This window comes from Scyliorhinus canicula, chromosome 2 (genome assembly GCF_902713615.1).
Source record: "Scyliorhinus canicula chromosome 2, sScyCan1.1, whole genome shotgun sequence".
In the NCBI taxonomy this organism is placed as follows: domain Eukaryota; kingdom Metazoa; phylum Chordata; class Chondrichthyes; order Carcharhiniformes; family Scyliorhinidae; genus Scyliorhinus; species Scyliorhinus canicula.
The window spans coordinates 142,920,649-142,942,251 of NC_052147.1; positions in this window are offsets into that span (position 1 = coordinate 142,920,649).

The window sequence follows — 21,603 nt, forward strand, 5'->3', positions numbered from 1 at the left end:
AGTCAGGAGTGTGATGGAATACTTTCCACCTGCCTGGATGAGTGCAGCTCCAACAACATTCAAGAAGCTTGACACCATCCAAGACAAAGCAGCGCACTTGATTGGCACCCCATCCACAAAGTCTATCTATAAAGTTATTCCCATAGTTGTTAGTACAGTTGCTTCACACCTCCAGGGTCTCAGGTTCGATTCCCAGCTTGGGTCACTGTGCAGAGTCTACATGTTGTCCCCGTGTATGCGTGGGTTTCCTTTGGGTGCTCCGGTTTCCTCCCACAGTCCAAAGATGTGCAGGTTAGGTGGATTGGCCACGACAGATTGCCCTTCGTGCCCCCCAAAAAATGTTAGGTGGGATTACTGGGTTACGGAGATAGGGTGGAGGCTTGAGTGGGATCCTCTTTCCAAGACTCGATGGACTGAATGGCCTCCTTCTGCACTGTAAATTTTATGATTCATTATGTTTACATAATTAAGGAGACATGAGGATAATAAAAGTTGAGAACACGCACGAACAGATTCAAAAACAGCTTCTTCCCCACTGTTAACCAGACTGCTTTCAATGCTCCAGCCCCCATTTGGTCAGAAACGGGTATTCTTCAGCCGATCGCTGAACGTGATTTTGGTGTCGGCGACTGGAGAATCCCGCCCCATGTATTTACATTGCATATTTATTGTATGTCCTATGATTTTCATGGATGGAACGATCTTTCTGGTCTGAACGCAGAAAAATACTTTTCTCTGTACCTTGGTACATGTGACAATAAATCTAAATCTAATCAATATCTGCTATTGGATTAGATTCTTTACAAAAGAACCAGAGGGGAAATTAGATTTTGTTTTCTTATGCGGAAAGTTGTTATGAAGCGTAAGAGAATAGGTTGAATCATAACGTTTGAAGGCAGGAAGAGCAGACTAGGGACTGGGATTACTGTTTCAAAGAGTTAGCACAAACAGGATGGGCTGAGGGACCCTTCTTTGGGTTGTACAATTCTATTTCATTAAAAATAACCAACACCTGGAAGTGATCACAAAAGCTGAAATCAGGAGCAGGAAAACTAACCCAGGTACACCTCGTCGTTTGCTTTTTTGCTGGCAGCGACCCCAGTTTAAATGGTATAATTCATCGCAAAGTGGAAATTGAAAATGGGGGCTTTCTGGCAGCCACAGTTCAGTTGGGGACCCATGTCTCACCTGTGAGTCAAAAGGCTATGAGAACACATCCCAATGCAGAGATTTGAGGGAAATTGACAAGCTGCAATCGTGCGGGAGTGCTTCATTGTCGCCTTTCAAATGAACTGTTAAACTGATAGCCCTTTGAGGTGGGTGCTGGGACCACAACTTTGCACAATATACATTAATTATCTGGAAGAAGGAACTGAAGGCACTGTTGCTCAGTTTGCAAATGATACAAAAATCTGTAGAGGGACAGGTAGTATTGAGGAATCAGGCAGGCTGCAGAAGAACTTGGAGAGCAAGCAAAGAAGTGGCAGATGGAATACAATGTGAAAAGTGAGAGGTTATGCACTTTGGAACGAGCAACGGAGGCATAGACTATTTTCTAAATGGGGAGATGCTTAGGAAATCAGAAGCACAAAGGGACTTGGGAGTCCTTGTTCACGATTCCCTTAAGATTAACATTCAGATTCAGTCAGCAGTTAGGAAGGCAAATGCAATGTTAGCATGCATGTCGAGAGGGCTAGAATACAATGTACTTCTGAGGCTATATAAGGCTCTGGTCAGACCTCTTTTGAAGTATTGTGAGCAGGTTTGGGCCCTGAATCTAAGGAAGGATGTGTTGGCCTTGGAAAGGGGCCAGAGTAGGTTCACAAGAATGATCCCTGAATGAAGAGCTTGTCGTATGAGGAACAGTTGAGGACTCTGGGTCTGTACTCGTTGGAGAGTTTAGAAGGATGAGGGGGATCTTAGCAAAACTTACAGAATACAGTGAGGCCTGGATAGAGTGGATGTGGAGAGGTTGTTTCCACTTGTAGGAAAAACTAGCAGAGGACACAATCTCAGACTAAAGAAACGATCCTTTAAAACAAAGATGAGGAGGAATTTCTTCAGCCAGAGGGTAGTGAACCTGTGGAACTGTTTGCCGCAGAAGGCTGTGGAGGCCAATTCACTGAGTGTCTTTAAGACAGAGATAGATAGGTTTTTGATCAATAAGGGGTTATGGGGAGAAGGCAGGAGAATGGGGATGAGAAAATATCAACCATGATTGAATGGCGGAGCAGACTCGATGGAGCCGAGTGGCCTAATTCTGCTCCTTTGTCTTATGGTCTTTTGTCCTCTCAAAAGGACTTTTAATGCTTTTATGGCACTTTTCAAAGAAAAGCAGGGAGACCACCCTGGAGTCCTGGCCAATATTATACCTTAAACAACATCACAAATAGACTATCTGGTCATTACCACATTGTGGTTTGTGGAACTATACCATGCACAGATTGGTTGCCAAGTTTCCCACATTACAAAAAGGCTAGCATCTCAATACTGGAAATCACTTTGGGATGTCCTGAGGTTAGGAAAGGCATTATATTAATGCAAGTCCAGGCCACATGATCCAAACACCCATTGAACCATTTTCTTGCTCCATTTGTGACAGTAGCTTTCTATACCGAAGCTAAAGGTTAGTAGTTTGGTGTGGTCTTTGCTTGACGATTTGCATAAGGTGTGAAAGAATCTTTCCAAGGATGAGAAACTTCAGTTATGAGGATAGAGCGGGGAGCTTGGGACTGTCCTTGGAGAGAAGAAGGTCAAGAGGAGATTTGATGGAGGTGTTCAAAATCGTAAGGGGGCTGGGCAGAGTGGATAGGGAGAAACTGATCCCCCTCGTAAATGGATCGAGAACAATAGGGCACAGATTTAAAGTGATTTGTAAATCAGCAAATGTGATGTGAAGAAAAACTTTCTCACACGGCAAGTGGTTCAGATCTGGAATTCACTGCATGGAAGTGTGGTGGAGGTAGATTCAATAGAGGCATTCAAGAGGACATTAGATGATTACTTGAATAAAGACAATCGGCAGGGGAATTACACTAAGCCATGATGTTCATGTGGAGAGCCACAGACACGATGGGCCAAATGGCCTCCATCTGCACCTTAATAATTCTGTGACTCTGTTGTAAGTGATGAACAATAGAAGAATGCAATTTAGGCTTCTTTTTCCCTGATAATTACATGATTTGAAAATCTGCTTTACATCCAGACAGGCAGATTTGACCAGCCCGCAATTTCTTGCAATCTGCTTGACTCCTGTGTGTCTCAGGAGATTTGGTTTCATGTGCTAATTTCGCCTGCATGTCGAGATAACACTTGAGAACAAGCTTTCAAGCACTTGCTGTTCGGTATGAATTTTAAAAGAACTTTGGCTTGACTTTGCCCCGCCTCAGCTCATCAGCTGCTGTAACCCTTGTCCATGCCTCAATTTGATTATTCCAATGCATTCCTGGTTGTTATCCTGAATTTTACCCTCCGTAAACTTAGATGTTGCAAACACTCTGCTTAATGCGTACCAAGTTCCCGTTCAACCATCACTTCTATGCTCGCTCACCTACATTGACTCCCAATCAAGCAACGTCTTCATGTTAAAACTCTTCTCCATGTTTTCGAATCCCTCATGACCTCATGTCTGTGTAATCTCCTTCAGCCCCTATTGTGGTCAATGAGGAGCCCCTAAAAGGTAAGTCAGAAGTAGTTTCTGTCCTATTCATAGTTAGGAAATAATAATCATTATTGTCACAAGAAAGCTTACATTGACACTGCAATGAAATTACTGTGAAAAGCCCCTAGTCGCCACATTCCGGCACCTGTTCCGGTACACAGAGGGAGAATTCAGAATGTCCTAATTACCTGACAGCACATCTTTCGGGACTTGTGGGAGGAAACCGGAGCACCTGGAGGAAAACCAACGCAGACACAGGGAGAATGTGCAGACTCCGCACAGACAGTGACCCAAGCCAGGAATTGAACCTGAGACCCTGGCGTTGTGAAGCAACAGTGCTGACCACTGTACTACCGTGCCACTGATACAGCAACTAAGCAAGACTCCTAGTCCCAGCCGGGACAACCCTGAGAAGCGGTTGCCCTCCTGGGCTGGCTTTTATCTGGGGGGATGATTGAGCCCTGCTGTTGGGCCTCCACCCCTCAGCTCATATTCCACGAGCCCCACGGGGAGTTTGATCGGGTTGTCCCCATGGGTCTCATGGGGGTTATAACAGCCCCACAAATGCTCCCTTAATTCTGGTCTCATGTGCAAGAATGCTTTTAATTGTTCCATCATTGGTGGCTGTTCCTTCAGTTGCCTGAAGGATCTAAAACTGGAACTCCCTATCTGAACCTTTCTCCTTCTCTACCTCACCTCTCCTTTGAGTCACTCCTTAAAATCAAATTCTTTGACCAACCCTTCGGTCACCTGACCTAAATGCTCCATATGTGGCTCAGCATTTGACTCGTTTTATAACCTCCTATAAAGTGCCTTGGAGCATTTTATTATGTTAAAGCTGCGATATAAATATTGGTTGTGATAGACAAAAAGATTTTGAATTAATTTCAAACCACCTATCTGGTGAAAGTAATATAAATAAGTATACACATTGTTTGCTGCATTCTTTTGAAACATTGACATTTTCTCCCTTAATAATTTTGGCCCATATCATTTTTGCAATGATAATTACCTGGTACAGAATTTTGTTCAAATTTTAAAGAGAATGGAGTTGTGAAATGACAACCACAGGAAATATGCTGAAGTTGGTTCATGTAAATTCCATAGCCTGTAGAATAAACCAATGTGAGGGAAGAATGGCATTATTAGTTTTGAGAGGGTCAAAAGAGGGTCAAAAAAAGAACTTGCCTTTATATTAGCGCCTTTTACAACCTCAAGAGACCATAAAGTGGTTAACAGCCAATGAAATACTTGTAAAATGCAGTCACTGATGTAACACAAGCAAAACCAGCAACCAGTCTGCACACAGCAAGGTTTCAGATCCAGAAACAACATTGAGAAAATAATCAACTTATCTGGTTTTAATTCTGTCGGTTGAGACGTAAATGTTGCTCAGGTCAGCTGCCTTCTCTTAAGTTTGCCTGAGACAATTTAACATCACGTAGGAGATGTCGCTTCTTGCAGGGCAGCAATCACATAAACAGTGCAAAATATAGGCCTGTTAGCCTATATTGTGTACTCTTGAATGGGACTTGAACATACAGCCTGCAAATTCAAGTGGACTAACCAAAGAAAATTTGAAATTGGAATTAAATTTTTCTTATATATACTTAATTGTAAATTAGTATGAGTAATATTGTTGGATGGGAAAGAACAGTTTGATATCTGAAATATTCCACCCCCACCCCATCCCCCCTCTCCCTGCCTTTCATACTTTTTGATGTAGTTCCAACAAAGCAAAGCTATTAGACTTTCAATCCTCTACAATCCTTGCGAGCGAACGACACGGGCAGGAAATGTTTGGATGAATTCTGTTATGGGCAGAGGGAGAAAGTTGCTGGAATCCGTTTCCTTCCCAACTGTGCGTAATTAGTGATCCTTTGAGAGAAAGTTGTGTGGCATTTCTTTTCAAAGATGGTCAATGCACTTCCCAAGGGCAATTAAGGATGGGCAATAAATGGTGTTCGAGCTAATGAAGCCCATGTCCCTTGAATTAATAAAATAAATTCAAAGAGTCCACATTGAATAAAGTTTTTATCTTGAAGTTTAGAAGTACAATGTTTCTTTACAGGATCTAATAGTTCAAATCTATGGAGGACGCTTCCATCAAAAGGTATTATCAGAATGAACACAAGTAACAAAGAATACCTGCCAGGGTGGCAGCACCGTAGCTACATGTGGGTAGGCATTGGGTGAGGGCAGCCATGAGCCTCAGCTACATCACTGTTGAGATAGAAACACATCCAAAAATTCATGATCAAGGCTCAAACAGGAAGAATGGCCACTTGAATGAGATGTTTGCTACTACTAAGCTACATCTGACACACTCACCCAAGCTTTTGTTGATCTATTCCTGCTTATTACCACACTGTAACTTTCAAAACATTCAGCAACTTTGTTAACATAATGATTGTAAATATTATTTTGTAACGGGAACAACTTTTTTCTATATCGTCAAGGATCAAAGTCCATAGAATGTTTTTAACAAATTTGTAGATTTTGCAATTTTTCCAAATTGATGTTTTGGAGATTTCTCTACTTGATGAGGTTGCACCTGAACAAAGTCGATTGACTGCAGGCACGCTGACAAGTTTTAATGAAGAATCCCAGTCAACAAAATTTGTCAACTGTTAAGATGTAGAAGTTTTTTAAAATTCATTTACCGGTGTGGGTGTCGCTTGTTAGGCCATCATTAATTGCACTTCAGGAGGTGGTGATGAGTTTCCTTAAACCAATGCAGTCCTGGAGGTGTAGGCACACTCACTGTGCTGTTCTGGAGGGCATTCCAGGATGTTGCACCAGCGACAGTGAAGGAACGGCGATCATAGATCATAGAATTTACACTGCAGAAGGAAGCCATTCAGCCCATTGAGTCTGCATCAGCCCTTGTGTCATGTGAGAGTACCTTTAAGAAATGGGGTTTAAGAAATGTACCTTTAAGAAATGGGGTTTAAGAAATGTACCTTTAAGAAATGGGTGTTTATCAGTTTTGTCAGAGGGTGGGTGGAGCTGGGCTGTCAGTCAGCATTTTACTTTCATTTTAGGCTGTTTGCTGCAGGGTGTGTTTTAATTTCGTTTTCAGAGTTGGATAGCTGCAGTCACAGCCAGAAGGTCTATTAGAGTCCCTCTCTGTAATCTAAAGACTATAAAACGACCCTGGTGATTTAAAACTAATAACAGTAGTGACTTTAACCTGATGTGCTTCTGGTAAAAGGTGTTTTAAGTCATATGGATGTTAAAAGGAAAGCTTAAAGGATTTCTTAGTGTTGTAGTCTTTGGGCGTTGTATTTGAATGAATGGTTGCTAAGATGTTCACTGTATGTTTTAAAAAGATTAACTTGAGTTCATAGAATAAACATTGTTTGCTTTAAAAAATACTTTTCCATTTCTGCTGTACCACATCTGCAGAGTGGGCCGTGTGCTCCCATACCACAATCTATTAAAAGTTGTGGGTCAGGAGAAAGGAACCCTCCCCCCAACAATGTCACAGGCCTTGATCTCACTCATTCTTAAATGAGGGAAGGATCCGGAACATTGCGGATCATACAGGTCGATTTCGCTTTTAAACGTGGATGCCAAATTGCTAGCTAAGATTCTGGCCATAAGAATTGAGGATTGCGTCCCAGGGGTGATAGAGGAAGACCAGACTGGGTTTGTAAAAGGCAGACAACTCAATACCAATGTCCAACGACTTTTGAATATTATTATGATGCCCTCAGAGGGAGGGGAGGCGGAGGTGGACTCAGAGAAAGCCTTTGACTGGGTGGAGTGGGAGTACCTGTGGGAAACGCTGGGGAGGTTCGGGTTTGGTGAGGGCTTTATTGGCTGGGTGAAATTGCTGTACCAGGCGCTTGTAGCAAGTGTATGTACAAACCGGCTGAGGTCGGGGTATTTCGAGCTTCACTGGGGAACGAGGCAGGGGTGTCCCCTCTCCCCGTTACTATTTTCCCTAGCTATAGAACCACTAGCTGTGGCGCTGAGAGCCTCATGGAACTGCCGGGGACTGGTTCGGGGTGGGGCGGAACATCGGGTCTCGCTATACGCGGATGTGGAGGGGATGGGGGAGGTTCTGCGGACCCTGAGGGATTTTGGTAGTTTTTCAGGGTACAAACTGAACATGGGAAAGAGCAAGTTGTTTATAATCCAGGCCAAGGGGCAGGAGGAGAGACTGAAAGAGCTGCACCTCAGGATGGAAGAGAAAAGTTTTCATTACCTGGGTATACAGGTGGGCAGGAAATGAGATGCCCTGCACAGGCTCAACCTGACCCGGTTGGTGGAGCAAATGGAAGGGGACTTTAAAAGGTGGGACATGCTCCCGCTGTCACTGGCAGGGAGGGTGCAGACCGTGAAAATGACTGTCCTCCCCAGATTTTTGTTTGTCTTTCAGTACCTCCCCATCTTCAGCCCTAAGGCCTTTTTTAAGCGCGTGAGTAGGATAATTACGGGCTTTGTGTGGGCGAATAAGACCCCGCGAGTGAGGAGATCGCTCTTGGAGCGCAGTCGGGGGGGGGGGGGGGGGGCGTTGGCGCTGCCGAACTTTCGCAACTGCTGCTGGGCGGCCAATATAGTTATGATTAGGAAGTGGGCAATGGGGGCGGGGGGGGGGGGGGGGGGGCGGCGGGTGGCGTGGGTGGGATCAGCTGGAGGCAGCGTCATGTAAAGGTACTAGTCTGGGAGCTTTGGTAACAGCTCCTTTGCCGTTCCCACCGACCCATTACTCCACAAGTCCAGTGGTGGTGGCGACACTGCGGATCTGGGGACAGTGGAGGAGGTACAAGAAGGTTGAAGGAGCATCGGTCTGGACCCCAATATGCAACAACCATAGGTTTGTCCCGGGTAGCATGGATGGTGGGTTCCAGAGCTGGCAGAGGGCAGGCATAAGAAGGATGGGAGATCTGTTCACAGACGGAAGCTTTCCCAGTTTGAAGGCGCTAGAGGACAAATTTATACTGCCGCCAGGAAACGCCTTTAAATATCTGCAAGTATGAGCCTTTCTGAAAAAACAGGTAGTGGCCTTTCCGACGCTGCCGCCACTGAGGATACAGGACAGGGCGGTCTCCGGCACCTGGGTGGGGGAGGGGAAGGTGTCGGATATCTATCAGGAACTACAGGAGGCGGAGGAAACCCCGGTGGAGGAGCTCAAGGGCAAGTGGAGGAGGAGCTAGTTGAGGAGTTGGAAGCGGGTCTGTGGGCAGAGGTCCTGGGCAGGGTTAATTCCTCCTCATCATGTGCCAGGCTCAATATAATTCAATTTAAGGTGGTCCACCGGGCACACATGTCGGCAACGAGAATGAGCAAGTTTTTTGGGGTAGAAGGCAGTTGTATGAGGTGCAAGGGCAGCGCTGCAAACCATGTCCACATGTTTTGGGCATGCCCGGAGCTTAGAGAGTTCTGGCAAGGGTTCGCGAAAGCAATGTCCAAGGTGCTTCACGGGTGGTGCTGAGTCCAGAGATAGCGATCTTTGGAGTGTCAGAAGACCCGGGAGTTCAGGGGGCGAAAGAGGCCGATGTCTTGGCCTTTGCCTCCTTCGTAGTCCGGAGACGGATTTTATTAATGTGGAGGGACTCGAAGCCCCCAAGGGTAGAGACTTGGGTTAACTACATGGCTGGGTTTCTCAGCCTTGAGAAAATAAAGTTTGCCTTAAGAGGGTCTACACTAGGGTTCTCTTGGAGGTTGCAGCCGTTCGTCGACTTGCCCTGGGAAAATAAAATGTCAACAGCAATCTATGTAGGGGGGGGGGGGGGGGGGGGTGGGGGGGGGGGGGGGGGGGGGGGGTGCCTGGTGAGTGATTCATTGGGATGGTGTGGGAAGACTGGGTCGCATGGGGTAATGTCTATTTAATTGTTATTGTATATTCTCTTTTTACACTATGTTAATATTCACTCTAGTTTGTTTAGTTATTATATTTTCTACTGTTTTATTATGAAAAATTCTGCAAAACCTTAATAGAAATACTTTTTAAAAAAAAGTTGTGGGTCAGGTGAACGCCATGATCCACTTTGGGGTTCTCTAAACCCTGGCCCATAACGAATGGAAAGAACACCCCACTTAAGCCCATACCTCCACCCTGTCCTGTAACCCAGTAACCCCACCTAACCATTTTGGACACTAAGGGCAATTTATCATGGCCAATCCACCTAACCTGCACACCTTTGGACTGTGGGAGGAAACCAGAGCACCCGGAGGAAACCCATGCAGACACGGGGAGGACGTGCAGACTCCGCACAGACAGTGACCCAGCCGGGAATCAAACCTGGAACCATGGAGCTGTGAAGCAACTGTGCTAAGCACTATGCTACCATGCTGCCCCATAATTATTTCCAAATCAAGTTTGGTGATTGATTTGGAAGGGAATCTCAAGGTGGTGAGGTTCCCAGGTATTTCCTGCTCTTGTCCTTTAGATGGTAGTGGCCGTGGGTTTGGAAGATGCTGTCTAAGGAACCTTGTGGAGTTACTTCTGTGCATCTTGTGGATGGTACACATGGCTGCCACAGTTCATTGGTGGTGGAGGGTTTGAATGTTTGTGGAAGGGGGAGTATGTATCAAATTGAATTTCTGACAAAACTTACATTGTTTCACACACGCAAGTAGTGAACCTTTCGCTGGAACTGAACAAATCCTTCTGTTGTCATTGGGGTTAATACTGAGTCTAGGATTTGCCCATCTCTGCCCTCACATCAGCACATGTGCTGCCAAAACTCTAATCCATCCTTTCATGATCACCAGATCTGTCTATTCCAATGCACCTTATTCTCCACTCAGCATTAACCTGAGTACATCCCAAGTGGAAGCTCTCCATATCATAACTCGCATCAAGACCCATCCATCCATTCATCCCCTGTGCTTGTTGACCTACTTTGACTCCAGGTCCAGCAATACCTGGCTTTTAAAATTCTCAGCCTCATGTTCAAATCCCCTCATGACATCACCCTGACCTATCTCTGTAACCTGCTCCAGCCCTATATTCCTCGAAGATCGCTGCACTCCTTCAATACTGGCCTTTAAGCCGAACCTTCAGCTGCCCTGTCTTAAGTACCAAAATCCTTGCCTAAACCTCTCCACAGTTCCATCTCTTTTGCTCCTCTTTTAAATTTCTGTTTGAAATCTGCCTCTCAGTTCAACTTCTGACCAACTATTACTTTATCTGACTCAGTTAATGTTTGTCTGATTCCTCTCCTGTGATGCAGCTGGGAAATTTTACAGTATTAAAAGTGCTGTATAAAAGCAGGTTTTCGATCCTGGCCCCGGGTCACTGTCTGTGTGGAGTTTGCACATTCTCCCCGTGTCTGCATGGGTCTCACCCCCAAAATTCGAAGATGCGCAGGGTAGCTAGATTGACCATATTAAATTGCCCATTAATTGGAAAAAAAATAATTGGGCGTTGTTTAGAAAAAAATTAAATCAAAAATAAATAAATAAAAGTAAGTTATTACAGTATTGACTAGCCAAGGCAATGCTGACTGGCATTGTGCCTGTATGCTTAAGTTCCATTATTATTTCTACTCTTTGGGGGATGGGCAATGGTACAAAGGAAATTTCTTTAATAAAGTAGTGTTAATGACAGCAAGGAAGCATGAGAGGCTCATTACACCAAGTTGTGTTTTTCTTCATTGCTGTGGCAAGCAAATTTTTTTGCTTTCCGCGTCATCGTAGCAATGCAGCTGATATCAGGACATGTTTAAAGAGGTGAAATAACCTATGTTCAACCACATATTCCCCGAAGTGGATGCCAGATAAGATTATTGAAATGAGTAACCCACAATACCTGGAAGCTCAGGGCCTGGTGATTCAGGAGGTGGAGGAGGCAGTGGGGGAGCATAAGGAGCCAGTGGCCTCGTTGGCGACGGAGTTTGGGATAGTATTGGACAACTAGAAGAGGCTGAGAGAGAAATTAGAGGACCTGGGAACCGTTCCAGGAGACAGAACCTGAGGTTCGTCCCGGGAAGCCTGAGGGCATCGAGGGAGCGAAGTCCGCCAAGTATGTGGTGAAGATGCAGGAGACGTTGATGGGGGAGGGGGCTTACGACCAGACCCTTGAGGTGTATCGTGCACAACAGGTGCTGAGGAGGAGGCCGCAGGTGGGGGAGCCACCCACGGCGATAGTGGTGTGTCTGCATTGATTCTTGGACAAAGAAAAGATCTTGAAATGGATAAGGCAGACCAGGAAATGCACCTGGTAAGGGAGTGAGCTGCGGATCTACCAAGGCCTGGGTGCGGAGTTGGCGAAGAAGAGGGCCGGGTTCAACTGGATAAATCCTGCCCTCTGCAAGAAGGGGGTGAAGATTGGAGTTTTGTACTCTGCTCGCTTGTGGGTGGCACATCAGAAACGGGAGTTTTATTTTGACTCGCTAGAGGAGGCAATGGACTTTATGAGGGGCCATGGATTGGTAGGAGTGTGAACTTTGGAGAGGAGCTTTGTGTTCATTGTAAGGTGTACGGGGTGGGTAGTTTAGGGTGGGTTTCAATGGGGGAGCGGCGATGGTGAGTGTGCCTTATGTTTTTCTTTGTTGACGATTGGATGGGTGGTGTGGAGAGGTGTGGGGAAGTCAGAGGCCTTGGGCGGAGGCCACCATGCTAGCTTGGCGGGCTAGTTAGCGGGAGTGAAGTTGGAGGTTGTCAGGAGGAAGGCGTGGGGGAGAATGGGCGGGTTTATTGTATATGGGTGGGGGCGAGGGGGAAGGTTGCATACATGGATGTAGTTGGTGTGGTAAAGTTGGGAAGGGAGAGATGGTGGCAGACATCCCAAGGGCGGGCCTGGACGGGTGCAAGACGCAGGCCGGGAGCGGACTCAAAAAGAGGGTATGACTGATCGGCAGGGGAGAGGGGAGGGCGACGGGGAGCCCCCTGGCCAGGCTGGTCACATAGAATGTGAGGGGGCTGAATGGGCTGATTAAATAGTCACATGCATTCACGCATTTGAGGAGTCTAAAGGCAGACATGGTGTTTTTACAGCAGACACACCTGAAGCTGGGGGCTCAGACAAGACTGAGGAAGGTGGGGCAGGTGTTCCACTCGGGGCTGGATATGAAGATGAGAGGGTTGGCAGTGTTGGTTCCCAAGAGGGTGACATTTGAGATGGGAAGCAATGAGGCCAATTGAAGGGGAAGGTATGTGATAGTCAGTCGGAAGCTAGAGGGGCTGCCGATAGTCCTGGTAAACGTCATGCTCCAAATTGGACGATGTGAATTTTATGAGATGGGTGTTGGGGAAGATTCTGGACCTGGACATGGATCAGTTGATTATGGGGGGGTGATTTCAATACGGTCTGGACCGGGCTTGGACCAGTCGAGTCCAAAGTCGTTAAGGATATCGGTAGTGGCTAGGGAGCTGAGGGAGTTCATGGAGCGCATGGGGGTGGTTAGCCCGTGGAGGTTTGGGAGGCCGAGGGCGAAGGAGTTTTCATACTCCCATGTGCACTGGATATATTCCTGGATTGATTATTTTTGCGATGGATAAGGCGCTGCTGGCAGGGATGGCCAACTCGGAGTATTCAGCGATTGTGCTTTCTGAGCACGTGCCACCTTGGGTGGATTTCCGGGTGGTTCAGGGGAGGCCCAATGGCCGCTGTGGAGGTTATATGGGGCTGTTGGTGGATGAGGGGGTGGGCGAGTGGGTGCAGGCTGCCATTCGGGGCTATGTGCAGTTGAACGACACGGGGAGATCACAGCCGCCAGTTGTGGGAAGCACCCGAGGTTGTTGTTGTTAGAGCAGAGTGTATCTCGATTTGGAGGCACAGGGAGAGGGTGCTGTGGAGTAGAGGGCAAGGTCGAGATTTTGAGAGTGGACAGGAGGTACTCGGTGGCACCGGAGGAGGCAGAGGTTCCAGGTGGAGTTTGGGTTAGTGTCTACAGGAAAGGCAGTATGGCAAATCGGCAGTTGCAGAGGGTCAGAGGGGCAGTGCATGAGTAGGGGAAGAAGGCGAGTAGGATCCTAACCTATCAGTTGAGGAAACAAGCAGTGGCAAGGGAGATTGGTAGAGTAAGACAAGAGGGGTAAGGTGGTGATGAACCCAGAGGGGGTAAATAGAGCATTTGAGGCCTTTTATGAGTCGGAGACCCTGACGGGGTTAGAGGGGATGCGGCGGATCCTGGATGGGTTGGAGTTTCCCAGAATGGAGGAGGGGCGGGTGCAGGGCCAGGGGCACCAATTGGGATGAGGGAGGTGATGGATGGCATGAGGGTGATGCAGGTGGAGAAGGTCCCAAGGCCAGATGTATTCCTGGTGGAGTTTTATAAAAGTTTGGGGTCACTGCTGGTGAGGACGTATTTCGAGGCGAGGGAGAGGGAAGAACTCGCCTCCTACATTGTCACAGGCTTCCATCTGCCTGATTTTAAAGAAGGATAAGGGCCTGGAGCAGTGTGGGTCGTACAGCCTGATGTTGTTGTTGAACGTCGATGCCATGCTATTCGCGAAGGTGCTAGCATCGCGGATTGAGGACAGTGTGCTGAATGTGATAGGGGAGGATCAGACGGGTTTTGTGAAAGGACGGCAGTTGCTGGCGAATGTACGGAGGTTACTGAACTTGATTATGATACCCATGGAGGGACAGGAGGTAGAGTTAGTGGTGGCGATGGACGCGGAGAAGGCTTTTGATTGGATGGAGTGGGTGTATCTGATTGAGGTGCAGCGATGGTTCAGGTTCAGGCAGGGGTTTGTTGTACAAGACGCTGGTGGGCGAGTGTGCACACGAACCAAGTGAGTTCAAGGTACTTTGATCTACACTGTGGGACGTGGGAAGGGTGCACACTCTCCCCGATTTAAAAAAAAAATTTAAAGTACCCAATTCTATTTTTCCCAATTAAGGGACAATTTAGCGTGGCCAACCCACCTATCCTGATCATCTTTGGGTTGTGGGGGTGAGACCCATGCAGACACGGGGAGAATGTGCGAACTCCAGAAGGACAATCACCCGGGACTGGGATCGAACCCAGGTCCTCGGCGCTGTGAGGCAGTGGTGCTAACCACTGTGCCATCCTTGCTCTCCCGATGTTGTTTGCCTTGGCGATTAAACCGTTGGCAATGGCGCTTCGGCCGCCAAGTGATTGGAGAGGAATTGATCGAGATGGTGCTGAGCATAGAGTTTCACTATATGCGGATGACTTGTTATATACTTCAGACCCGAAGAGCAGCATTGGGGAATTATGGAGATCTTGGGGGAATTTGGCCGGTTTTCGGGATATACATTGAATATGGGAAAGAGTGGGGTGTTCCCGATCACTGCCAGAGATTAGGGGAGTTACCGTTTCGGGTGGTGGGGACGGGCTTCAGGTACCTTGGTATCCAGGTGGTGTGGAGTTGCATAGATTGAATTTGGCCAAATTGGTGTAGGGGAGAAAGGAGAATTTTAAGAGGTGGGATATTTTGCCGCTGTCACTGGCTGGGTGGGTGCAGACAGTCAAAATAACGGTGCTACCAAGGTATCTGTTCATGTTTCAGAACTTCTCAATCTTTGTCCCCAAGTCTTTTTTTAGGTAAGTCAATGGGCTGATCGTGGGGTTTGTGTGGGCAGTGAAGGCCCTTGAGTGCGGCTGACATTTTTAGGATGTGTGGGTGCTGGCATTGCCGAATTTGATAAATCATTATTGGATGGCAAATATTGCAATAGTAAGGAAATGGGCTGTGGGGAAGAGGTCGGTCTGGGGACAGGTGGAGGTGGCATTGTGGAAGGGAACGAATTTGAGGGCTTTGTTGTTGCCGCCTTTGCTGTTCTCGTCGCACAGTACTCCGTGAGCAAAGTGGCGGTGTTGGCGTTAAAGGTGTAGGGGCAGTGTAGGCAGCATTTGGGTTTGGAAGGTATTTTATTGTGTGCGCCGATCTATGACAATCATAGGTTCGTGTCGGCGGGGCTGGACGCGAGGTTTCAGGGGTGGCAGCAGGTGGGGATTCAGTATATCAGGGACGTGTTTATAGGGGACAAATTTGCGGGCCTGGAGGAATTTTATAAGTTGCCCGAGGTGAATGGTTTTAGGTACCTGCAGGTTTGGGATTTTGTGAGGGGAGAGGTGCTGTCCTTCCCAGGGCTGCCGTCTCTGGTGTTGCAAGACAAGCTGTTATTGGAGGACAAAATAGGGGAGGGGTGGTGTCAGATATTTATGAGAAACTAATGGAGAGGGAGGGCATTCCGATGGAGGATATTAAGTGCAAATGGGAAGAGGAGCTGGGAGGGAGGTGGAGGCCGGGACGTGGGAGGAGGCCTTGCGGAGGGTGAACGCGTCCTCGTCGTGCACGATGTTAAGCCTCATCCAATTTAAAGTTGTGCATGGGGCCCATATGATGGTGGCAAAGATGAACAGGTTCTTTATGGGGGTGGAAGATGGTGTGGGCAGTCTGCGAATGATGTCCGCATGTTGTGAGTGTGCCCAAGTCTGAGGGGTCTCTAGCAGGGCTTCTCGGACGTGATGTCTGAGGTGCTGGGTGTGGGGGTGGTTCCAAGTCAGGAGGTGACAATGTTTGGTGTGTCGGAAGACCTGGGAATCCGGGGGGGGGGGGGGGGGGGGGGAAATGTGTTGTCCTAAGGGCGGCACGGTGGCACAGTGGTTAGCATTGCTGCCTACGGCGCTGAGGACCCGGGTTCGAATCTCGGCCCTGGGTCACTGTCCGTGTGGAGTTTGTACATTCTCCCTGTGTCTGCGTGGGTTTCACCCCCACAACCCAAAGATGTGCAGGCTAGGTGGATTGGCCACGCTAAATTGCCTCTTAATTGGAAAAAATAATTGGGTGCTCTAAATTTATTTTTAAAAAGAGAATGTATTGTCCTTTGCCTCTCTGATAGCCTGGAGACAGGCTTTGCTAGGGTGGTGGGACTCGAGAGCTGTCGAAAGCAGGGGTGTAGGTGAGTGACCTGGCAGAATTCCTGAGGTTGGAGAAGGTTAAGTTTGCTCAGCAGGCCTTAGGACAACACATTTCCCCCCCCCCCCCCCCCGGATTCCCAGGTCTTCCGACACACCAAACATTGTCACCTCCTGACTTGGAACCACCCCCACACCCAGCACCTCAGACATCACGTCCGAGAAGCCCTGCTAGAGCGAACTGTTCACTCATTTCACCAACGGGGAGGGGGGTTTTGTGGGGGGTGGGGAGGGGGGGGCGGGATGGGGGGGAGGCAGGAAGGGGTTTAAAATGGGGAAGTCTGGACGTGGCGGGGTGTCAGGATTGGAAGGTTGTGGTTATTTCTTGAGTTGATGTGTTGTTCTGTGTATATTTGTTAAATGCTTTGAATAAACAATTTTTTAAAAGGACAAATTATTTCCTCTGGTGAATGGGTAAATAACTAGACGCCATAGATTCAAAATAGCTTCCTGACATTCCTGCTAGCAGCAAGCCTATCGTCATCCATATCATAATGTTTCAGCTGTGGTAGCTGCACCTGGATCAGAAAATTGTGAGTCCAGATTCCATTCCAGAGACTTCAGCTCATAACCTAGGCTGGCACTCTGAGTGTCGTACCACGAGAATGCAAGAGGCGCGATCTTCAGATGAGATGTTAAGCAAGTCTGACCTCTCTGACAGATGTAAAAGATTCTTAGCTGATGTTTGAAGAAGAATAGGAGGACTCTCCCCAGTGACCTAGTCAGGTGATGATCTGGCCACTATCTTATTGCTGTTTGTGGGACTTTATTGTGTGCAAATGAACTGCTGCAATTTCTATGCTACATCAGTGATTGTGTCTCAGAAGTGTTTTATTGGCCCTTTGAGATATCTTGAGATTGTGAACAGTGCCAAATGAATGTCAGTTTTTCTGTATATCATTGTGTCCACTCTTCAACAATGTGACATGTTTCAAAGAACCCATGGAACTGTTCCATTGTTGAGGGGTTCTGCCAAGACTACTCCATGGTTGAAGTAGAGTTTAAACTTTTACATTACAGCAATAACTTGTAAATATTATGACCGATTTATTTCATTTGCCTTCCCTGTGAGCAGCACGTAATTAACAATGCAGCAACAATCCATTCAGTGCAGCAGGCCAATATTAGTATCTATGCTCCACACAAGCTTTTTTTAAAAAACAATTTTATTGAGGTATTTTAGGCATATAGAAAAAGTGACATTGTACAGTACAAAAAAAATGTCAAGACACAAATTACAAAATAAACATAGTGCAAACCACAGCTCTGTTCACGCACAAACCTGCCTCAATATCCCCCTACTGTACTCGCCCCACCCCTCCCCAGCTGACGCTTACTCCTCTGCGAAGAAGTCTATAAATGGCTGCCACCTTTGGGCTAACCCTAGTAGCAAAACTCTCAAGGGGAACTTGACTTTCTCTAGGCCAAGAAAGCTCGCCATGTCCAATAGCCATACCTCAGCCCTTGGGGGCTTTGAGTCCCTCCATTCTAACAGTATTCGTCGCCGGGCTACCAGGGAAGCAAAGGCCAGAACGTCGGCCTCCCTCTCTTCCTGGACTCCCGGGTCCTCCGAAACCCCAAAGATTGCCACCTCCGGGCTCATTACCTCCCCAGTTTTCAATACCCGGGACATGACATCTGCGAAGCTCTGCCAATACCCCTTGAGTTTAGGGCACGACCAGAACATGTGTACATGGTTAGCCGGTCTTCTGGCGCATCTAGCACACTTGTCCTCCATCCCGAAGAATCTGCTCATCCAGGCCGCCGTCATGTGGGCCCAGTGCACAACCTTAAACTGGGTCAGGCTGAGCCTGGCGCATGTTGCGGTCGCACACAAGCCTTAGAACATAGAACACACAATGCAGAAAGAGGCCGTTCGGCCATCGAGTCTGCACCGACCCATTTAAGCCCTCACTTCCACCCTATCCCCGTAACCCAATAACCCCTCCTAACCTTTTTTGGACAATAAGGGCAATTTAGCATGGCCAAACCACCTAACATGCATGTCTTTGGACTGTGGGATGAAACCGGAGTACCCGGAGCAATCCCACGCAGACACAGGGAGAACGTGCAGACTCCACACAGACAGTGACCCAGCGGGGAATCGAACCTGGGACCCTGGCGCTGTGAAGCCACAGTGCTATCCACTTGCGCTACCGTGCTGCCCTCTAATCCTTATTATTATATAATCTTATCCACCTTCCCTTACCCCTTCTCCCCTTTGCTTCCCCTCCCCCCACATCTCCATCTGATGTTAGTTTCACAGTAACTTCATTACAGTGTTAATGTGATTATTAAATATGCATTTTATTCAGAACAAGTATTGTGAAATAGTGAGTATAGTCGCTGTTGGTGAGTAGCCCTTCACAAATTTGTTGTCATTGTGTAGAAGTTCACAGTGCCACAGAAGGAAAGTTGTATGCAACATGTTTGCTCTTGGGCTGATCGCCAAAGCATAGAATAGCAACAAGGTTGAGAAATGTTTATTTCAGGTAGATTATGCGATAGTTGAGAGGCTATAGTTCGCCTTTAACCTTTTAAAGGTATCAACCTTGGCTTCGGTGGAGCAATTTCACCGTGGAGGCAGATAGGTTGAATACTAGTTCTTTCACTTAAACAGGTAATCTAGAATGACACTGGATAAAAGCAAATTACTGCAGATGCTGGAATCTGAAATGAAAGAGAAAATGCTGGAAAATCTCAGCAGGTCTTGCAGCATCTGAAGGGAGAGAAAAGAGCTAACCTTTCGACAACAAAGTGGGAAATATTTATACTGTGGAGTGAGAATGAAAGATGAGTCATAGCTACAGACACCCAGGGAAACAGGGTGCTAATAGCCACAGAAACCAAGGGAAAGAGTGCCTTTTACCACACTCTTACTACTCCTTCATGCCTAAGAAGGCATTGGTGACCAAGGGCTTACACTGGATTGGCCCATGATTATGTTTGGCAAAACACTGTAGTGGTTTGCCGTTGCCTTCTGCAGTATGACCGACCAGGGAACTCTACACACTTATCGTCTGCCATCAGGTGTATTGGAAGGATTTGCAGGCTGATAATCAACCTGTTTGACCGCATTATGAACACTTTCCATAGCCATCAAGTCCTGAAGTGGGACTTGAACCTGGAGTGTCTGGCCCAGAGTTAGGGCCACCAAATTTGACTGTAATACCATTAGTTTTGGTGTCCACACCAAATGCACCCACTGAGGACATGGCAATACGCTTATGAGAGCCACAATGTCACAAGAATAAACATCAAGCAGACAATTGGGGTTCTGAAGCAAAGGTTCCACTATCTAGACAACCCTGGCACAGTTGGTACTCACCCAATTCATGGTGGCCTGCTGCATTCTCCATAACCTGCCTATCATGGGGACACAGTGGATAACACCATGGATTCAGAGGTAACCCGAGGAGGTGCAGGACATTCTAGGCAGGCTACCCATGAGCTCCTGATTCCAGGTCCCATGAAGACAACCCAGATCCATGTTGTCCAACAGTCGCACACCTTACTATGTCTCATTCCTGAAATAAAAGTCACCACAAGACAACCATTCCATTTGAATGTGATCTGACAAAGCATCCAATAATCCATACAAAACTCAACTAATTGCCCTCTGTATTTCCTTAATGCTCAGCCTAGTGCCCCTCTACAATGCTACTGCAGTGGCTGAAGTATCCCTGGTGGAAGTTTTCAGTGGGAGAGACTCCATGTGGTCTTGCAGGACACCCTTCGGCAGCTTTGGGCCGAGAAGGCCCTGTTTCAGCCTGCACCACCCCAACATGGGCAGGAGTCACTTGAGCTGGTTGGCTGACAGACACCGGTAGAGTGGCAGTGATGAGTGCATGAATACTGTAACCCTGAGAGAGGATAGCAGGTTTGTGCTCCAGGAATTGTGAAGCCCATGGATTGCGCCTTTGAGCAAGTGCCTTTGACCATTGGTGTTCCCAGCTATGATGACAGTAGTGCAGCCTCAATCTACATCTCCACTGTAGCATTGAAATATTAGATACTGGAAGTCTGCAGAGGGATTTGGATAGGTTAAGTGAATGGGCTAGGGTCTGGCAGATGGAATACAATGTTGACAAATGTGAGGTTATCCATTTTGGTAGGATAACAGCAAACGGGATTATTATTTAAACGATAAAATATTAAAGCATGCTGCTGTGCCGAGAGACCTGGGTGTGCTAGCGCATGAGTCACAGAAAGTTGGTTTACAGGTGCAACAGGTGATTAAGAAGGCAAATGGAATTTTGTAGGAATTCTAGGGAGGTTATGCTGCAAATGTATAAGGTGTTAATGAGGCCACACATGGAGTATTGTGTTCAGCTTTGGTCTCCTTACTTGAGAAAGGACGTACTGGCACTGGAGGGTGTGCAGAGGAGATTCACTAGGTTAATCCCAGAGCTGAAGGGGTTGGATTACGAGGAAAGTTTGAGTAGACTGGGACTGTACTCGTTGGAATTTAGAAGGATGAGAGGGGATCTTATAGAAACATATAAAGTTATGAAGGGAATAGATAGGATAGGATAGATGCGGGCAGGTTGTTTCCACTGGCGGGTGAAAGCAGAACTAGGGGGCATAGCCTCAAAATAAAGGGAAGTAGATTTTGGACTGAGTTTAGGAGGAACTTCTTCACCCAAAGGGTTGTGAATCTATGGAATTCCTTGCCCAGTGAAGCAGTTGAGGCTCCTTCATTACATGTTTTTCAGGTAAAGATAGATAGTTTTTTGAAGAATAAAGGGATTAAGGGTTATGGTGTTCGGGCCGGAAAGTGGAGCTGAGTCCACAAAAGATCAGCCATGGTCTCATTGAATGGTGGAGCAGGCTCAAGGGCCAGATGGCCTACTCCTGCTCCTAGTTCTTATGTTCTTATGTTCTGTTTGTGCTATAATTGAGATAATGAGACCATCATGATGAGGTCCACAAATGTTCTCATGGAGTTGGCCATTACTTCCGTGCTGGAAGGGATAGGTCCCAAGGTCTGCCCAAAACCCGTGCCAAATTGGAGCCTGACCTTCTCCATTCTGCTTGACAGTGGCACAGCTGGTGGCCATGCCTGTCCACCTTACCCAGCCCCACCAGCCGCCA